Source organism: Dipodomys spectabilis, unplaced genomic scaffold, assembly GCF_019054845.1.
Source record: "Dipodomys spectabilis isolate Male_0828 unplaced genomic scaffold, ASM1905484v1 ptg000145l, whole genome shotgun sequence".
Taxonomy (NCBI): Eukaryota; Metazoa; Chordata; class Mammalia; order Rodentia; family Heteromyidae; genus Dipodomys; species Dipodomys spectabilis.
In genome coordinates this window covers 12,098,835-12,118,507 of record NW_024870822.1, presented here as the reverse complement: position 1 = coordinate 12,118,507, position 19,673 = coordinate 12,098,835, and the positions used below count along the sequence as shown (strand labels likewise).

Sequence of the window (19,673 nt, the reverse complement as noted above, 5' to 3'; positions counted from 1 at the left end):
GGAACCTGGCTCTTCTCTTCTCTTTCTTCTGTGTGTTCTTTCCACTGCACCTGGAGAGGAAGGATTCATTTACAGTCCTGTGTAATCTTTATTTAAGAGAATATGTCGGTTTTTACCTATGGTAATATTTAAATGTCTTCTTGAAAAGGTATCTGTGGGGATTGCATATTGTTCCTTATTGAAGTGACATTCTTAACTCCCTCTCACAGAGACCAGAGAATAAGGTAGGTATCTCTTTCAATAATTGCATTTCAAAAGAATGACTACCACTCTTTTAGAAGGACATTTCTGCACTGTAAATTTAAATTTCAGAGAAGTAGAGAGAGTGAAATTGGAATTAGATAGCTTCTAAAACAAATGTTCTAAACAAAAGGAGTTAGAAAGAATCCTGTCTCGGGTTTACTCCAGCTGAGGAGAAGGTTATTTTATTGTGATTTTTAATAAGCATGTCAGGAGATATATAGAATAATATAGCATGAGAGGTTTAGGGATTATTGTCTTGTTGAGGGAAATTTTATTTATATAAACAATTCCTTCATTGAGAAGAAGGCATGGAGCTGAGGTCGTGTATTAAATCATATCTGGTGGTCATTTCTGAATACTGATACATGTGTAAAATCTATCTGGATACTAAGAATTTATATTATTTTCTTTTATAAAATCATAGACTATAGCCAGATGAGGTAACTATTGTCTGAAATCCAAGCTTTCCTACAGATGGCTACCAGGAGGGTTAGGCCAGCAGCACAGATAACATAATGTCTACAAAATTCCAGCAGCACAGATAACATAATGTCTACCTGCTCCGTCCTCAACAACATTATCAACTCACTTCCAATTTGAATCTGTCTGTACATATAGAAAATTTTGTAAGTCATTATTTTGTGGAAATGAAAAAAAACTTTAATAAATTTTTGTAAGTAAGTAATATGCACAGATATGGATTTAAATGTCTCATTTGGATTGGATGGGAGTGAGAATGAGCTTTTAGTCCAATATTTGTTAAAGGTGGTAAGGAATGCTTTATTTACAGCATTACTTCAGTGAGATGTTTACAGAAAGGGGACATACTGGGCTTAACTCTAAAAACAACAAGGGAAATTGAGTTGATTTTAGTTAAATAGAAAGTAGGATGTCAGTAGATAGAAAATTACTGGGAGGAAAAAAAAAATGACACCATGACACTTGAAAGAATTTAGAAGCCAAGTGACTAGAAATTGAAGGTGAAGGACTTTTGCCAAACTGAGTAGCAATCTTTCTCTTGAGGGAAATCCTCCAACTTCCCATCTCCAGTCCTGAGCACCAAATTAAACTTGCTAGGCAAGTACTTTGCTACTGAGTTAAATCTCCAACCCTTGAGGGAAATCTTGAGGACAGAATCTAATGATCAAGCTGGGGGAGGGGAGGGTAGGCAGACTGACAAGACAGACAGAAGGAAAGAAAGAAGAAAGGAGAGAAAAGAGAAAAGAACTGAACTTAGAGAATTCTGATAAAATGTTGGTTAAGGAGTGTCTTGAAATAGAGAAATTCTGACAAATCTAGACAAAAAATGTCAAGGTGCCTAAAGCCTTAATTATGAGGTGACTCAAAAGAGGACACATTTAGAACTGGCTAGCTAAGCTGTAGAGAAGGAAAACAAGTATACTATGCTCTAAGAATTATTGTGAGAACTAGGAAACAGGTCTTCCTTCTAGACCACAAAATGAGGCCATCTGCCCTATGACATTACTGCTAAGGATGTGCTTTCTTGCTAATGAAGAGTGAAGTTTTTAGTTCCCACATAAAATTCCTCCTATCTATGAAAATTATGTGGGTAAAGCTATCATTCAACTGAAATTGTTTGCCAGTGACTTTGCAATAGCAAGACTGGTCAATGATTCAGAACAACCCAAGTTTTTGCTTGGCAAGGATATTGGAAGATAAATAAGTTGTGATGTCCTTAAGTTATATTTAGTGCCACAAACAGTCACTCTTATTTGCCAAGATACCCTTAAAGTATGATATGTCATTCAGTATATTGAATAGAGTTCTACTTAAATACTTTCAGAGTCAGCAAATTCTGATTCATAGGATTACATAGTTATATACTTCATTCTAATATAATACTGATTAATAATGTCTTCTCTGTATCTGTACTATACTTGTCTTTCTTTTATTCAGTTGGTGCCATGTCACCCTAAATTAAAAGACCAAACAGGACAGGTCATCGCTCCTTACCTCTGTGATACTACTCTCAGATATGTGGCCAGTTTTTACATTTAATCCTCATGACTACTAATTACCTCTCCAGGTTTAGTAATTTCCATCCCCTGAGTCATCAGGGAACTAACTCTCCTTCCTCCTATTTCCCTTCAGAAGTCCTGCCCTTAGTTTTCAATATTCCAAGCCATCCGTGATTTCCAGACATTTTCATTGCATTGTTTGGATGAAGGGATTCTTGGCTCTGTCTTGTGTTTCTATACTGTCAATTGCCAACAGCTGGGCCTGCTTGCACACTACACTGTTGGAACTTTCAGAAGAGAGATGTAAGAGCAGCATGAGGGGGAGTCCTTCACAGTCTGCTTTCCCTAGGAGCTTCAGTACAGCCCACTCAGATGCTGTTTACAACTGTGCAATGAAGGGTAAATCTTCATCTGCTCAGCTCCTTCTGCTCATGCTGCATCAAGGAGAATTCTATACACACCTTTGCCAGTTCCTAAGTCTGTTTGTACATCTACCCAAACCATGTGGAATTAAGAATGAATGCTAACAGGATAATTTATTTGCTTTAGATTATTATTATTATTACTATTATTATTGTCTGTAAGTAGTCAAACAAAGGAGGTGCCATTTAACAAAGTAGGTTTTTAATACAGAATGCATCTTGATCAATGTCATCCCTTAAAACATTCACATCCATCCCTCCCTAGTACCACCTTCTCTTACATTATTAATTTTGTAGGATATATATGAAATTCTTGATTGCATCCCCCCCCCCACTTCTCTTCATTTGTCTTCCTCTCTCCCCAGCTAACCCCTTCTAACTACCTGTTTCCTGGTGTTCATTTCATTGACATTTGACTTTGCCTTTCTAAGGAATTACACTGTTTGAGTTCTCCTTTGAATCTACCATATTTCATTTTTATGTGCATTTTATCTACATGTAGACCACAACACAAATGAAAGGTTGGAGCAAGGATGGATATGCACCATCAATGCCAACGCCAGTGTTCAAGCAGTGAAGCCAACAGGTACTAACTAGCCCTCAGGATTCAGACAGAAGGGAAGACAGGAGGACTCTTTCACTGTATCAGCAGAGAAGTTCCCTGATTCTCCATTAATTTCTTTGAGTCCCTTACTTTGTTTCTTATCTCATTACACTCATACCAGACACATTAAAAAAAACTATGAAAGTAATAGCCACAACTACTGGTTAAACATTCTAGATCTAAACAAAACCAAGCAAAACACAAGTGAGAAAACAGGAAATGAAATTTATGTTTTCATTTGCTCAAGCAGAGCAACCATTTTGTGCAAATCTCTATGTAGACCCAATTTCTTTTTGGTAATTTTTCCTCGTTTGGGTTTTTGTCTAAGAGTAATTTTTTGAGGTTTTCTTAAATCTCAATCCTGTTAAATAATTATCCTGCAGACTTCCAGCATTTCACCTAATAATGACTAGGAGTCTATTTATTAACAGATGGTTTCTGCTTACAGCAAATTTGGAAAAGAAATCATTTAATCAAAAAATCTCAGGTTGAAAATGAACTTTATAATTTGGATGGGGGGGAGGGAGGAGTTTGGTAGGTGGGGAGGGAATGGATTATAGGGGAAAAACAAAGGAGAAGGTAACAATGCTTCATAGGAAATGTACTCATTACCTTACCCATGTAACTCTAACCCCTTTGTACAGTATTTTTACAATAAAAATATAAATAAAAAAACCTTAGAGAATCGTAGGTCACATCTTGATCACCTCCCTTTTTATTGCTGATAGGCATATAGTCGTACAAAAAGAAACGTATACACATAAGAAAGAAAGAGAGGAAAAGTGTTTGAATTTATTGTATCACATTTATTTAATGTACCTAATTCTATTACATTAATGTTTTGCACACTTCAATGGTGTCCTGCTTGGTTCCTTTAATATGGATTGAAAAGCTACCTGAGGTACCCAGGGTACTGGAATCATGCCTTTAGCAAGTGTGGAGGTTCTGACTCTAGAAGAGAATTTTGACAGCTGTCATCCTTGTGTTTGTTTCCACAAATGTCAGGTTCCATAGAAAATAGAAGCATACTGTGTCCAGTTTACCTAATTAGCACAGTACCTGCTACTTCAGTCCATTAGCAATCTGCCAGTGCTTTTCTTAAGAGAGTTTTCATCAAAAAAGTAAACATATATATTACATAGTTGTAAATTTCAATGGGGATGATATTTGGCAAGTTGCTATGCTATATAAGAGAGTATGAAGTGATAATTAGTAATAATTACAAAAATTCAGTAAGGATACTTAACAGGCCATATAGACTAAGGTTGTGTATGAAAGACAATTGTACTAATTCCTACTTTTTCATAAATGGTATAATGGTCATTAAAAAGCCCAACAAAATCAACACCTGGAAATTAGTACATCCACTTGGGGTCCAAAAAGAGAGGGATAGATAAATGAAGGGAAGAAGTAGGGAGAGAATTCAGTAAAAAAAGAAATCATTATATATACCACAAAATGAAAAACAGTAAGAAAAGGGGTGGGCCAAAGCAGTATGGGGGCAGTTAGAATGTTGAAGTAGGTAACACTGATCAAGACTGCATTCATAAACTTCTCTCTTATATGGTACTTCCTTTGTACAACTAATTAAAGGTAGTAATATTTTTAAGTCATTGACTTTATCTATTAAGCCACTGTAATCAAATGCCTTGTTCATTTTAGAAGGTGAATGCTGTACTACACAGATTATTAGAGACTTTAAAGCAATCCTAACATCAGTCCAATTCTAACTCTACCTTGGCCAAATTTTTGTGGCCTTGGCTGTGCCCTATTCTTAGGACTCTGGTTCTTTGTCTATAAAATATGGAATGATGCGCCAGTCTTTGCCTGGTTCAACATAAGAGCCTCATGAATGTGGCCTTCTGTATTTATGCCTCTTGAGCTTAGAGTAATACATTGTAAACAATCATATTGTATATCTCAAAATATGAATGTTAAAATAGAAATTGGATTTTGAGGCAATGTCTATTAGAATTATATTCATGATTTTATTATGTAAGAACTTACATGATGGCCTAAGCAACAATATGATGACATGTAGGATTTATTTTTCTCGGTTCTATCACCAAGGACACAGAATTTTTAATCATAATGTTTCAATCTCTAGGCTCTGATTTTTGTAGTCTTCCAGTTGCAAAGTACCCAGTTCTGTAGAAAGCACCATATCTATATGCAAGATTGGAAGACTGACTTCAGTGGAGCCTACCAGTGACTTCAGTTTGTCTTTATTCAGGAAAACAAGGGACTTCTGCACTTGCAAATGTCTCACTCTGGCTGTATGTCTGTCCAGCTGCAGTAGCTAGAACTCAGTGTTTAGCTAGAGACTGCTCCTCACAATGAGATAAAGTCTGTGATTGCAGACAAGAAGTGGGACAGGTATCAGATGAGCAAAGGTTACTTCCTGCCAGACATGTCAACAGGAAAACAGCAGTATTTTGTGAGACTTCCTCATGCTCATGCTATCATTTAATGCTTTTTGTTTTTATATTGAATTATGAATGAGGAAAAAGCACTATTACTTTTTCATGCTTCAGGCCTTTGAAATTTAAATTTACCTCTAGTAAGAAGGGTTATTTATACTGAAGTTTTTATTTATTTATTTTTTTATTTCTGCATTTCTGTTTAACCTCCAAAAAGAAATAGCAGAGGTGGCTAAATGCCCAAAAGTGGGATTGCTGGGTCATAGGGGAGCTCTATGTGGAGTCTTTTGAGGAAATTCCATTCTGCTTTCCAAAGTGGTTGAACAAGTTTACACTCCCACCAACAAGGCAGTAGGGTTCTCTCTTGGCTGTATTCCCCTCCAGCATTTGTTATCAGATTTCGTGGTTATAGCCATTTTAACTGGTGTAAGGTGGAATCTCAATGTTGTTTTGATTTGCATTTCTTTTATGGCTAGAGAAGTTGATCATTTCTTCATGTGTCTATTGGCCTTTCTTATTTCCTCTTCAGAGAAGTCTTTTAAGTCTTTAGTCCACTTATTAATCATTCTTACCAGTGTTGGCATTTTCTCTTACAGGATGACTTATATTTGTGCTGACTCCATCCCACCTTACATAGAACATATCTCAGTTCTGAATAGTTTTCTTGAATCCTTACGGAAACAGTGAAGTCCGGGGTGCTGGTTATAAGTTTAAATTTCCAATTTTCCATGGTTTTATGTGCAGGACATCCAATATAAATCCTCAAACATATTGCTTTCATTCATAAATTCTTTTTCATTGAAGAACTGCTTAGAACCATCGATGACTTTGATGTCTGTTCTCTTCAGGTATTCAAAAATCACCAACATATTTTCGCCTTAGGTAGTTTCAACCTCTTCTATTTGGCTATTGCGATTTCAGAAAGAGTCTTGAGTGTTTTCTCCTAGCAAAGCATTTCATTTCTGGGAGGCCATCTGGGGGGACTGAAACCTGACTGAAAAGGGAAATCACTTCCATAAACTCGAGGTCTTCTTCAGGGTCTGATTCAGTCTATTATCCCAAATTGTATGTGCTATTTCCAGGCCTGGGATGAAAGAATTGCTATTACAGGTTCATGGCAAATTGACTACTCCGTGTCCTCCTCCTTCAGAATTAAACCCCTGCAACATTTAGAATTTATAGTCACACACATTCTGAACAATTGTATCCATGTCCTATTTATGTTACATGCTATAAGAGTACAACATACGGACATATCATCATGTATACACACACACACACATCTTTTTGGCAAATATGCAAATGTTGCATGGCTACTTTCTTGCTTCTGCTGACCAGATACCAATATATACAAATAGACTGCACACAAAGGTAAGTCACATAAAGAGGTCAATCCTTTCATTAACATTTTACAGTGTTGTGAGGAAACATCATAGCACTAAATGAAGGAAGATTCTCTATGGTACAAAATTAGAGCAGCTGAACCTTCAGTGCAGAGTGCAGATCCATTAGTGATGAAAGAGTACCTCCAAAATTATTGATGTGCATTTTCCAAATGATGCCATAGGGAAGTAGGTGACTTTTAACTCTGCTACTGAGTAGTTATATATCACTGAGTCGACAAAAAGAGATGCACTGAGGGGGAGTTTGTCCTGAGACAGGACACCAGACAGTCTAGACAAACTGCCTGGTAGGAGGGCAATACTCAAACACAGGAACCAATTGACCATCACATATGAGAATCTCCTTAATCAATTTCAATAATATGCATTTAATATTTTATTTTAATAATTTCATATTTCATGCTATTTATGAACGTTCATTTCAACATCCATGCAGCTAAAACCTTCAAGAGGGGGAAGGGTGGGATTGAAGAGGTGGGGAAGGAAGGGATGGTTGTGGAAAAACAAAGGGGAAAGTAACAATGCTCAAGAGGAAATATACTCATTACCTTACTCATGTAACTATAACCCCTCTGTACAGTATCTGTTCAGTAAAAAATATAATAATACTAAAAAAAACTTATTCTTTCTCCTCAGTAATTTCCTAAGTATAGTGGACTATCATTAAACAATTACATTTTTTTAAAATAACATTTCCTTTTGCCCAGTCCTGGGGCTTGAACTCTGGGTCTGGACTCTGTCCCTAAGCTTCTTTTGCTAAAGCTTAGTGCTCTCCCACTTAAGCCACAGAGCCAATTCTATCTTCTGAATAGGTTAGCAAAGATAAGGGTCTCTCAGAATTTCCTGCTTGGACTGGCTTCTTAAAACTTTTAATGCAAGATGAATTAAAAATTTAGCACAAAATTCTCCCCTGGAAAATTGAGAACAGACTCATACTTTAATTAATTTTCTTTGTTGAGTTGCTTTTTTAAACTAAGTTACTTATAATAAACCTGAAACAAGCCAAACAATATGTGTTTAGAAACTAGCCATTGTATTATTTTGTTTTATTGAAAGAGGAAAAATGTGTCACGGAAAAAATACAAAAACAAGGTTTTCCATTCATGTGAATCTCAGTGCTTCCATTATAAAGTGGCAATTAACCAAAAAGGATATTTTCAATTTAATTGTTTTGTTTCAATTTCACACTGCGATAATTAAGATCTTTTGTTAATTCATGCTGGCAGAGATTTTTGTCAGTGGATAAGACAAATCTTATCCTTTTAATCTTCTCTTATATGTCAATAAGTGTTTAAAATCATAATTAGTTATGATTTTATCACTTTTGCACCCGAAAAGCACAAAGGAACTTGGGAAACAACTATGTCTTTACATCCTGACCCAGAGACATCAATGTTACAGAAGCAAAGGATACATTGGTTGGGATCTAGGTGATATCTATCACTCAGTGGCTAGAAGGCATAACCCCATTAAATGGTCATTACAACAAAAGATGTTGTCAAAAGAAGTAACATGGTAAATTAGAAAGTAAATAATACAGACTTGAGACTGTAAAGAAAAGTGTGCTTAGTGATACATTGCTCTGTTTATGTGCTATGTAGGAAATCCCATGGGCATTGAAAATGTAGTGTGAAATGTACCAGGGAAGTGCCTGTCTTTGGAATTTAGTGACATAGTCAGCTTGTCCACTGGGGTTTTCTTTATCTTAAGTGATATTTTCCCCTGAGACTTTTATAAACCCTTCACTGTATTTCCTACCGATCTTTGGACAATGTGAAAAAGTGCCTGTTAGGTATTATCCATTGCATTGTGGGAAGATTTTGGATGATAATTCTATTCCTCTGTTACCTTGAAGGTTTTTTCTTGGTTTACGAATGAGAACATTGGCCTTCAGCATTCATGAATGATATACAAATTCTTACAAAATTAATTAGACTTAATTGAACTTTGTTTGGATACTAAGGCTATTGTTCATTTCTTCAAGGAAAGAAGGTGCTAGGCGCCGATGGCTCACGCCTGTAATCTTAGCTTCTCAGGAGGCTGAGATCTGAGGATCATAGTTCAAAGCCCACCCAGGCAGGGAAGTCTGTGAGACTCTTACCTTCAATAAAACTAGTGGCGCTGTGGCTCAGTAGCTCGCTTGCCTTGAGCTGAAGAGCTTAGGGACAGCACTCAAGCCCAGAGTTCAAGCCCCACGACCAACCAAAAACAAAAAAAAAACCAAACAAAAAAGAAAAAACAAGGAGAGATGGCAAATAATCATGAACTTGAAATAATGATTTAAATAGTTATCTTATTCTTCAATTTGAAATTTTAAAATTCAAAGTGAAAAAGTTAAACATATTAATATCAAATTCCCACTATTGCTTAAAGTACTTTAAATTTTCCAAGGCAAATACATCTTTAATTCCTTATTGGTTAATAAATATGTCCAAACAAATATGCTCACCGTGGTCATTTTCTATTGCTATGTAACACCTTATTATAAATGTGTTAGATGAAGTCAGAAAAAAGTCTCACACTGTTCAGCAGAGTTAGTGAGGGATAAATGAGCTTGTAATCAAGTTAGAAAGGTAGATGGAACTGTGCTGCTAAGACTATGAGGGGTATTGTATAGATTATCTATCATTTCAAGTAAAAATTACTGCAAACATGGTGAATACAATCTTATTGGTTCACAATTTAGGGTAACAGAAATTTGGTATATGTGTCATCAGACTAAAACCAATATTTTGTCTGGCTTCTTGTGCTCCTGGGTTACTTGGAGAAAAATTCTCCTGGATGTATACTCATTATTGCAAATAAGGGGGTCTATGTTTCTTTGGGTCTGGCTTATTTCACTTAATAAGAGTTTTTCCAAGTCTTGAGCAGAATAGCTCAATAGCTACATACCTATGACCATATAAGATGATGCTAAGTAAGATGAACTCCAAGACATGCACACAAGAGATTTTTCTTTGTTGTTATTGTTTTTGATGTACTATGTGATTTCTTATTTCTTTTGTATGTTTTTCCCACTGTGATGTAGCACCTGATGTCACTGTATTTGATTTTGGGACCCTGGTATTGTATATATGTTTATCTGAATTAGGGAAGAATTCAGAGACAAAGGACAAGGGGAAAACCAATGCAACATGCAACAGTGATATACACAAGACAATATGTTGGAAAAATCTGTATAATTCTGTGAGGGGTTTTGGGGAGGGAGGGAAAGTGGGGGAAAATGATGGGAGGGTAACAAATTTGACAAGAAATGTACTTATTAGCTTACATATGTAACTGAACTCCTCTGAACATCACCTTGACAATAAAAGCTAAAGAAATTCTCCTGGGAGCTCATTGTGATTTTTAGCATCGTTCAATTCACATTATTAAAGGACTGTTAACTCATAACTGCTTGCTAGTTGTTGTACAGGCCCATGCTTTCTTTCTTGTAAGACATTTCTTTTCCTCCAACAACAAAGCAACCATGGGCTGTGTCTTAATCAAGGTTTAAGACTTTCCCATCTCCTCTTGTTTTCCCCAATCATCTCACCTATGTTGTAACCAGAAACATTTTCTGATATTAAGGGCTCCTATGGTTAAATTGGGCATTCCTGGACAATCAGTACAAAATCCATACTTTAAAATCTGTCACTCTAATGGATTCTTGGACTTAGAGAAACTCAGAGCAGAAGAAAGAGTGCAACCTTTATTATGCCAGAGCTTTTTTTCCCCAGTAATTTGGTACATTTTTTTCCCTTCGTTGAATGATAAACCAGTTAGTTCTTTAGATGTGAGATTTGGTTGATATACATTCCATAAGAGGAGAATTATTTGTAGGAGAGTGGGAAAAAAAGAACCCTAGTGGGTAGAAAGCCATTTAGGAAGCTATTGCAAATGTCAAGTCAAGAGATATTTGAAGGATATTTAGACGAGATAGTAGAATAATAATGTGCTTGGATTTGAATTGTAATTTTGAAAAAAGAACTGACAAGATAAACTGATATGTTAAATATTGGTTATTAGTAAAGTAGAAAAATAATGAGTTCATAATTTGGGACTTAAAAATTCATTTGTGAAATAATCTTGAACTATATCTTTTTCAACTTTATGATTCATTATTTTGGCAGCCTAGCAAAGTCAATAAAACTCTTCTTAGAATACTGTTGATAGATACACATAGTAAAATGTGTAGGATGAAAGCAGACAAAAATAGGAAATTGCTTCAAACTGTGGTTAAAAATGTGAAACTCTAATATTTTTGCTTACTATACGGTATGCAATATGGTGGTAATGAGTTTAAAATTGTTCTTAATAATCTTATCTCTGATTCTTCCTTGTATAAGAGCATAATCCTAGAATAAGAGGGATTCTATATCTCTAAAGTATATTATGTGACAAAGGGAGAGACAAGTTTGTTGATTAATTAGATCCATAATCCTTTTCGTTTGTGTAGTCAAAAGGAAGATTGTGCTGAAGGGGCGTGGCTTCATGATCTTGAAGTCCTCAGCCTCTATAACTGTAAAACATAAATACCACATAGGAGAGACAGAATAGGTGATAGCATCCTAACTTTCCAGGATTAGAATTTTTAGACAACCATTACTACTACCTAATGCACTAAAATAAAGATATTTGAACACGAAAAATTTAATACGAATTAAGCAGAAATTCAATAGTCACCAATAAAATTCTGGGGAAAATAGAACAATGGCTGGGCACCGGTGACTCACACAAGTGATCCTAGCTGCTCAGGAGGCTGAGATCTGAGGCTCGCAGTTCAAAGCCAGCCATGGCAGGAAAGTCCAATAAACCACCAGAAAACTGGAAGTGGCACTGTAGCTCAAGTGGTAGAGTGCTAGCCTTGAGCTGAAGGGCTGAGGGACAGCACTCAGGCCCAGAGTTCAAACCCCAGGACTGACAAAAAAAAAAAAATAGAACAATGGGTGATGCATGCTAAAAATCAATAAGAAAGCATCTAAATGCCTGGGCACCATCAACAGAAATATATAACTTTAAAGTTATAAGTCATTGTGTTAATGAATAAATTAGTTTTGCCTGAGAAAGAACCAACTGCTGTAGACTATGGAAAGTTCTAAAAGAGTACTTGCAGATATATATTAACTCTTTCAAATTTAAATATTTAAATTTAAAAATGATTGACACAGCTATTGGTAGAAAGCTATAGAAAATTAAAGTAATTCAATTTGAATGTAAATTTATATAATAGATTACCAGTTATTTATTTAAGCAATCTTCTAAAAAGAGAAAAAAAATATTTACAGTCCTGGAGATTGAACTGAAAGTATGAGCTCTCTAAGAAATTATTCCATAACTTAAAACTCCAGTTCTTTGGTTTCTAGTTTGATTTTATCCGTAGGGTTTCATGCTTTCAACTGGTCAATCTTCGAATTCTTATCCTTCTCCCTATACCAGCTGAAGTTGCGATTAAAGGTTTAAACCAGCATGTCATTTGTTTTTTTGACTGAGGATTTCCATTTGCCTAGACTGTTCTTAAATTGTTCTCCTCCTATTTCTGCCTCCCAAGTAGCAGAGATTATGTGTGAACAATTATGTTCAATAGGAACAATATATTCACAGAGATTTTTAAGTGATAGCAGCAAGAGATTGTTACATTTGAACATTTATCTAACATAAAATGTTTAATGCATAAACACTCCAATGATGATGAATAACCCACATATTCATAAGTAAGAATTTATGTTACCAAGAAGAAGAATAATAGCAGTATTGAACTTTAGATAATATGACGTAATTCAGAAAAAATGTAAAACAGAATCATACGAATTACTAAGGAAAGTATCTGATTAAACGGTTCATTGATATGATAAACACCTTCACAAAGACAATGATGCATTTACAATGGAAAGCAAAAATATGCAAAATATTATACATAAATCAGTATACAATTGAAAGACCCAATTGTAAGTTTACATAAATAGGAAGTTCTAGATTTTATTTTTGATAGATTTGTTACAGATTTAGGCAGAATCGTCCTTCCTCAAACATTTATAAAACTTGAATAATTATTCTCCAGATGAATTTTACAAGTGTGAAGTTTCCCCTAATTGTTAATAATATACATATTTCTCAGATGAATACTCATTTCTGTTGTTAAAGCCCAAACCCAAGGAATGGTAACACATATTTATAATTCTAGCTACTTGGAGGTGAACGTAGGGGAACTAAGATCCAAGCTAGCACTGGAAAAAAAGGACAAAGCATAAGTATCCCTGCCTGAAAAGAAATCATTAAAATGAAAAGGGTTAGGTGATAGAGAACTTAGGCTTAAGTGATAGAGAACTTCCTAGCAAGCGTGAAAACCTGAATATAATGGGATTTGTTTAGAAAATGTGACTGAAGCTACATTCAAGAATGCGATATATAAATTCAAGAATGAATTAATAGTAATGAATATTAGTTTTGATCTACAGAAGTGATTAAAAATCATAGGAGGGCTGGGAAGGTGGCTCAGTGGTAGAGCGCTTGCCTTGCATGTGTGAAGCCCTGGGTTCAATTCCTCAGCACCACATAAGCAGAAAAAGCCAGAAGTAGCACTGTGTCTCAAGTGGTAGAGCGCTAGCCTTGAGTTGAAGAGCTAAGGGACAGCATTCAGGCCCAGAATTCAGGCCCCACGACTGACCCCCCCCACACACAAAAAAAGGAATATACTTTTTATTTCTTATCAGTGGAAGCACATAGTGTACTGATGCCTGAAACGAAGTCTTTACCTACTTCAAGTCACTCATTTTATAAAGAAGAATATAATTAAACATCCCTGAAAAAGGGAAGCTGAGATTGTAGAGGAAAGAATAGCATTTTTTTTTTGTACCAGGAGATGAAGGTCTCAAAGAAACCTTTTTGGCACTGGAAATGATGATCATGGAGTGCTCCTTTGAAAACCAACCCTATTTGAACATCAAAGTTGAACTTAAAACAAATGTAAGTGCTGTTCTGGGATGATTTAATTCCTCAGTATTCTGTGTAGAACCTGTGAAATTGAAAGGCAATTATATAATTGCATCTTTTCTATGACCTAAAAGAGATGTTTCTTTCAGAGACATTCAGATTCTAATCATAAGAAAGACACTAACATAGATGAAGTTTGAATTATTAAAGAAGATTTCTACCCAAACATTGGAAGTAAAGACTATATTTTTTTGTGTACTCTGGCTAAATAGGTTATGAAGGATTATTTCAACTAAAAGGCCAAATAGAACTAAACAAATCAATGACCATGCAGAAAAATTTGGCAAAGGAAGAAACATAATCAAGAGACTGCATGAGCTCATAATGCATGACAAGAATGCATGGCTCACAATGTACTTTTGGTCTCATGACATTTTAAAATTGCTTCGTACATGTTTCTTTTTCTTTTCTCATTCCAATCATCAATTTTCACATGAAATACCTTGTGAAAATAAGGTGATAGAACATAGAATTTTTACCTAAATTTGTTACAGGCTAAGTGGCATACTTAGTATTACTCATCAAGAAGGTCTGAATCACTATGCATTTGCATAGTTGAAGAATAGAGTATTTTGATTCTGAAAATATGTATAAACATGAACAAGCAATTGGAAGACATCCTATGTTGAAAGAATTGAACATTATATACTTTATAGAGGAGTTGGGAAGACTTAAATGGTACATATAAAATCTGAGTGCTTTATTCCTCTACTTTCTGATTACCTGTTCGTATTTCTGAGAACATTTCCTTCTCAGGTTTCCAAGGACCTGGGAAAAATGAGCCTAGAAAAATCATACATAAACTATATCCTGTTGACAGACAAAGTTTTATGGATCTTTGGAATAAGCAGTTCCTTGAAAAGGCTTCTATTTAACTTGACTTAGAAAGCTGGTACTTCAGCCATTCAACTACCTAAAACCCATGTTTTCTCAGTTCATAGCAGTTAACTTCATTTCACACAAAACCTCAAAGGAGGAATAGAATTCAAAGGAAGATAATCAAAAGATTATTTATTCACTTTTATGGAAATTAGACCTTTTAAACAACAAAGCTATCAATTAATAATATCAGTGTCAAGATAGTTAACACTGTACTGAAAACCACAGGGATTAAAAAAAATGTTTCCTTTTGTCAAGAGTTTACACTGTGAATTTGATTACTTAATTAAAGCAACTTTGGATTTCTTTTTTAATCATTGATTTCTTGTGTGATTTAATTACTGATTGAATTCTTTTTTTTTTAAACTTTATTTATTTTTTTGGGGGGGGTCCAGTTGTGGGGCCTGAACTCTGGGCCTGGACGCTGTCCCTCAGCTCTTCAGCTCAAGGCTAGCGCTCTACCACTTGAGCCACAGCACCACTTCCGGCTTTTTCCTTTTTGCTTACGTGGTACTGAGGAATCGAACCCAGGGCCTCATGCAAGCAAGGCAAGCGCTCTACCACTGAGCCACCTTCCCAGCCCTTACTGATTGAATTCTAACTGCTGGTATTTATTACAAACTTTTTGCTGACCAACTAACATACACATTCCTCTCTCACTTAGTCCTACAAAGGGCTAAGCTGGTTCCTAACATATGTTGGGTCTTCATGACTGGGTACAAGGTAAGTAGGCAGTTTCCTGGGTTCCGTGGATGTTTCTTCCCTCTTACAGCTATGTTCTCAATTTAGGACTTTATGTGCAAGCAAGTAGAAACAGAACAGAAATTAGCAACTTCAAAAGAAAAACAAAAAGTCATTTTTGCTACCTATTTTTTTTGGGGGGGGTCCGGTCGTGGGGCCTGAACTCTGGGCCTGGGCGTTGTCCCTCAGCTCTTCAGCTCAAGGCTAGTGCTCTACCACTTGAGCCACAGCACCACTTCTGGCTTTTTTCTTTTTGCTTATGTGGTGCTGAGGAATGGAACCCAGGGCCTCAGGCATGCAAGGCAAGCGCTCTACCACTGAGCCATCTTCCCAGACCCCTTGCTCCCTATTTTTTTTAGATTCTTTTTTGCTCCATTTTTTTAAAATTCATTGTGATGCTCTCTGAACAAACTGAGCCTTTGTCCACTTACTGAATTTAGCTAAAACTATGGAATCTCCCAACTCTGAGTAGTGGAGACACATGGGATGACTTCTACAGACAAAGTCACATGCTTTTTTTGGATCATCAAACTACAAATGCCTATTTCACCCCACATACCACACTCTTTACTACTTCTAAGTTAACTTAGCTCTTTCCTCATGAGCAATGAGGTGAACCAATAAATACTAGATGATAACCATGGTCTCCTAAGTTTGATTCCTTCCTGGGTTAGTATACAAGCTCGCTCTCATCTTTAACATAAATATTAGCTAAGAAGACAATGCAAAAAATTATTTAACTGTGGCTTGCACAAGCAGAACTTGAACAAGCACTAGATTTTCTTGATTCCTTAAATAATTAAGTATTGTACAACACAGGTTATAAAGTGTTCCTCAGAAAATGTATTTAAATACTTTACTGGACTATCTTTTTAGTCTTTCATTATACTGTTTTTATTTTCCTGCCTTTATCCAGAAAGGCAAAGTTGAAATAGAATCTGCTTCTGGAAAAATAGAACAATTTACATCAGTTGAAATAGAATCTGCTTCTGGAAAAATAGAACAATTTACATCACTAGAGACGGAATTCAGAAGTGAGTTCATGACCTACCTCTACCAAGAACTACCTTTGAGATTTGGGAGAAACAGCCTTACCTTTATTTTCTCATCAATCAAGTGAGGGAATCTTCTGATTAGCAAATGTAAAATATGTATGCCCAGATTTGTATAAAAGCAATATTAGTAGTTTGCTCCCCTATGAATCAATTATCCCACTCTTCTAAATTATTTATTAGTCATGTGGCTAGTTGCTTTCAGTTAGACCCAAATATATTTTATCACAGTTTTTTTTAAATTCTTTGTTTATAATAATTTAAAAAAAGTTTTGTTTAGACCTTCTGTATGCTTTTCTGTTTGTGATTATAGTTTGTTTATAAATGAGCTATGTGTTTTCACAGAACGAATCTTCGGAGATTTCAGTAATGGTGCAATTCTTTAAAAAAATCAAGGAAATTGCGATGAAACTTTTCCTTTGTTCCATCTTTATGTTTTTTGCTATGGCAAAACCCATCTAAGATATTTAAGTAGCTTAAGTTCGTGGTTGAAATGATAGGATACTTGTTAAATTTAAGCAGACACATTTTATAGCAACTGCTTACAGCTACACCTCATTGATTTTATAGGTACAGTGTTTATGCCCAGTGTTTGAGGAACTGTGTTTTGGTAGTGTTGCTTAGAACAGATACCTGCTTTCATTCTAGACTTTAATGGAGTTGGCACCATACAAGCTGAAGAGGCTATGAGACATATTAATAAGTGCTCCTGAAGAGACCCCCCCATAAAGCCTAATAACAGACCCACATTGGCAGGTCATTAGTCCATCTACCTAATGAATGTAGATATCCAAACATATTCAGTCTAATAATGAATATGCTGTATGGAAATTCCTGTTATTATGGTACCTCCAATTAAATAAATTACCATTGTCTGCTTCCAAAGAGAGGTTGATACTTTATGTTATATCATGAAAATAAGAAATTCTGAACTGAAATAAATCTTAGCTTGAATCAAAGACGACAAAAAAAATGTGGTATATATACACAATGGAATTCTATGTCTTCATCAGAAAGAATGACATTGTCCCATTTGTTAGGAAATGGAAAGGCTTGGAAAAAATTATATTAAGTGAAGTAAGCCATGCCCAAAGAAACATAGGTCCCATGGTTTCCCTCATTTGCAATAACTAGTAGATGTCTGAGACAAGCAGAAATGGTCACATAAGTTGATGTTAGGTGAAATGAACCCTAAGGTAAGGAAACAAGTATTTTTTTTTTAATTTCTTGTTATTGTTTCTAACGTATTTATAAGGTGATTTTTTTTGTTGCTTTGTATGTCCCTCCCCCAGGGTATAACCCCTGTTTTCATTGTATTTGATGTTTGATTAATTTGTGGAGGGAAAGGGAAAAAACAAATTGTTTAAATAAGGATACAGGTGGACCCATCGCAACAATGAGATGTACAAGATGGTATGTCGAAAAACAAACTTTACAATTTTGGCGGTGGGGGGTGGGGGGGAGTGTAGTCGTGGAGATGAGAGGGCAGGGATGGTAGGGGAAACAAAGGAGGAGGCAACAATGCTCGATAGGGTATGCACTCATTAACTTGCTCATGTAATTGTAACCCCTCTGTACGGTATTTTCACGATAAAAAACTTATTAAAAATATTTATGATCTTATTTACAGATCAAATCGCTTTTACATATCACTGGCCATGAACGTTCTGTCTTAAATATATGTTAATGTGATACTAAGCACACAGAGACAACAACAAATATGTGTTTAACTGATTGCCTTCTGCATCCTGAAGTATTCATTTACGACTAACTGTATGTTACTATATGCTAGTATTACCAATACACAGCATCAAAAATCCCTATACGTAATAAATTGAAAGCAAAAATGGAGTCAGATAAATGTTACTTAGATAATCTATGTGATATAAACCGATGCGTTTAGTTTGGTAGTTCAAAATTCAGGGTTTAAAGAAGTGACATTGGATTTATGTGTCCTCTGACTTTCTTTTTGTCAGTACAAAGCACCTGAGGGAGGAAAAATAGAAAACTTAGAGGAGGAGCACGATGATTTTGTCTCACAGTTTCTCAGTATTGAATTCACAGTCAGCAGGCTCCGTTGCTTTGGGACTTAAGTGAAGCAGAGTACCCTGATGTCCACAGTGTATGCCAGAGAACATTCTTTACTTCATTAAAGCCAGGAAGCAAAAAGAGATAGAAAATTCTAGGAAGTCATTTGAGGAACCTCCATACTACTTTCCAAAGTGATGGAACAAGTTTATACTCCCACCAACAATGCACTAAGGTTCCCTTCTGTCCACATCCCCTCCAGCATCTGTTGTTATTAGAGTTCTTGATTATAGCCATTCTAACTGGGGTGAGGTGGTATCTCAATGTTGTTTTGATTTGCATTTCTTTTATGGCTAGAGAAGTTGAGCATTTCTTCATGTGTCTAGTGGCCATCCTTCTTTCCTCTTCAGAGAAGTTTCTCTTTAAGTCTTTAGTCCACTTATTTATTGGGCAGTTGTTTCTTTGAAGATTTGTTATTGGGGGATTTAATTTTTTATATATTTTAGATATGAGACCCTTGTCTGTTGTATGGCTAGTGAAGATCAAAGACTCCACATACAGCTCCCCTATGACCCAGCAATCCCACTTTTGGGCATTTACCCAAATTTTCACAAACAAGACCACACTAAAGTTAGCAGCACGACTATGTTTATTGCAGCCTTATTTGCCATAGCTAAGATATGAGAACCAACCCAGATGCCCCTCAGTAGATGAATGGATCATGAAAATGTGGTATATCTGCACAACTGAATTCTATGCCTCCATCAGAAAGAATGACATTGCTCCATTTGTTAGGAAATGGAAAGACTTGGAAAAATTTGTATTAAGTGAAGTAAGCCAGGCCCAAAGAAACATGGTTTCCCTTATTTGCAATAACTAGTATATGTCTGAGTCAAGCAGAAAAGGTCAGATATGTTGATGTTAGGGAAA

General features: G+C 35.7%; 1 protein-coding gene across 1 annotated transcript in view; it reads left to right on the top strand.

Moving 5' to 3' along the window:
- The window catches only part of Luzp2 (leucine zipper protein 2), a 363,177-nt gene that overhangs the window by 93,719 nt on the left and 249,785 nt on the right, over nucleotides 1-19,673 (top strand). The window lies entirely within an intron of this gene.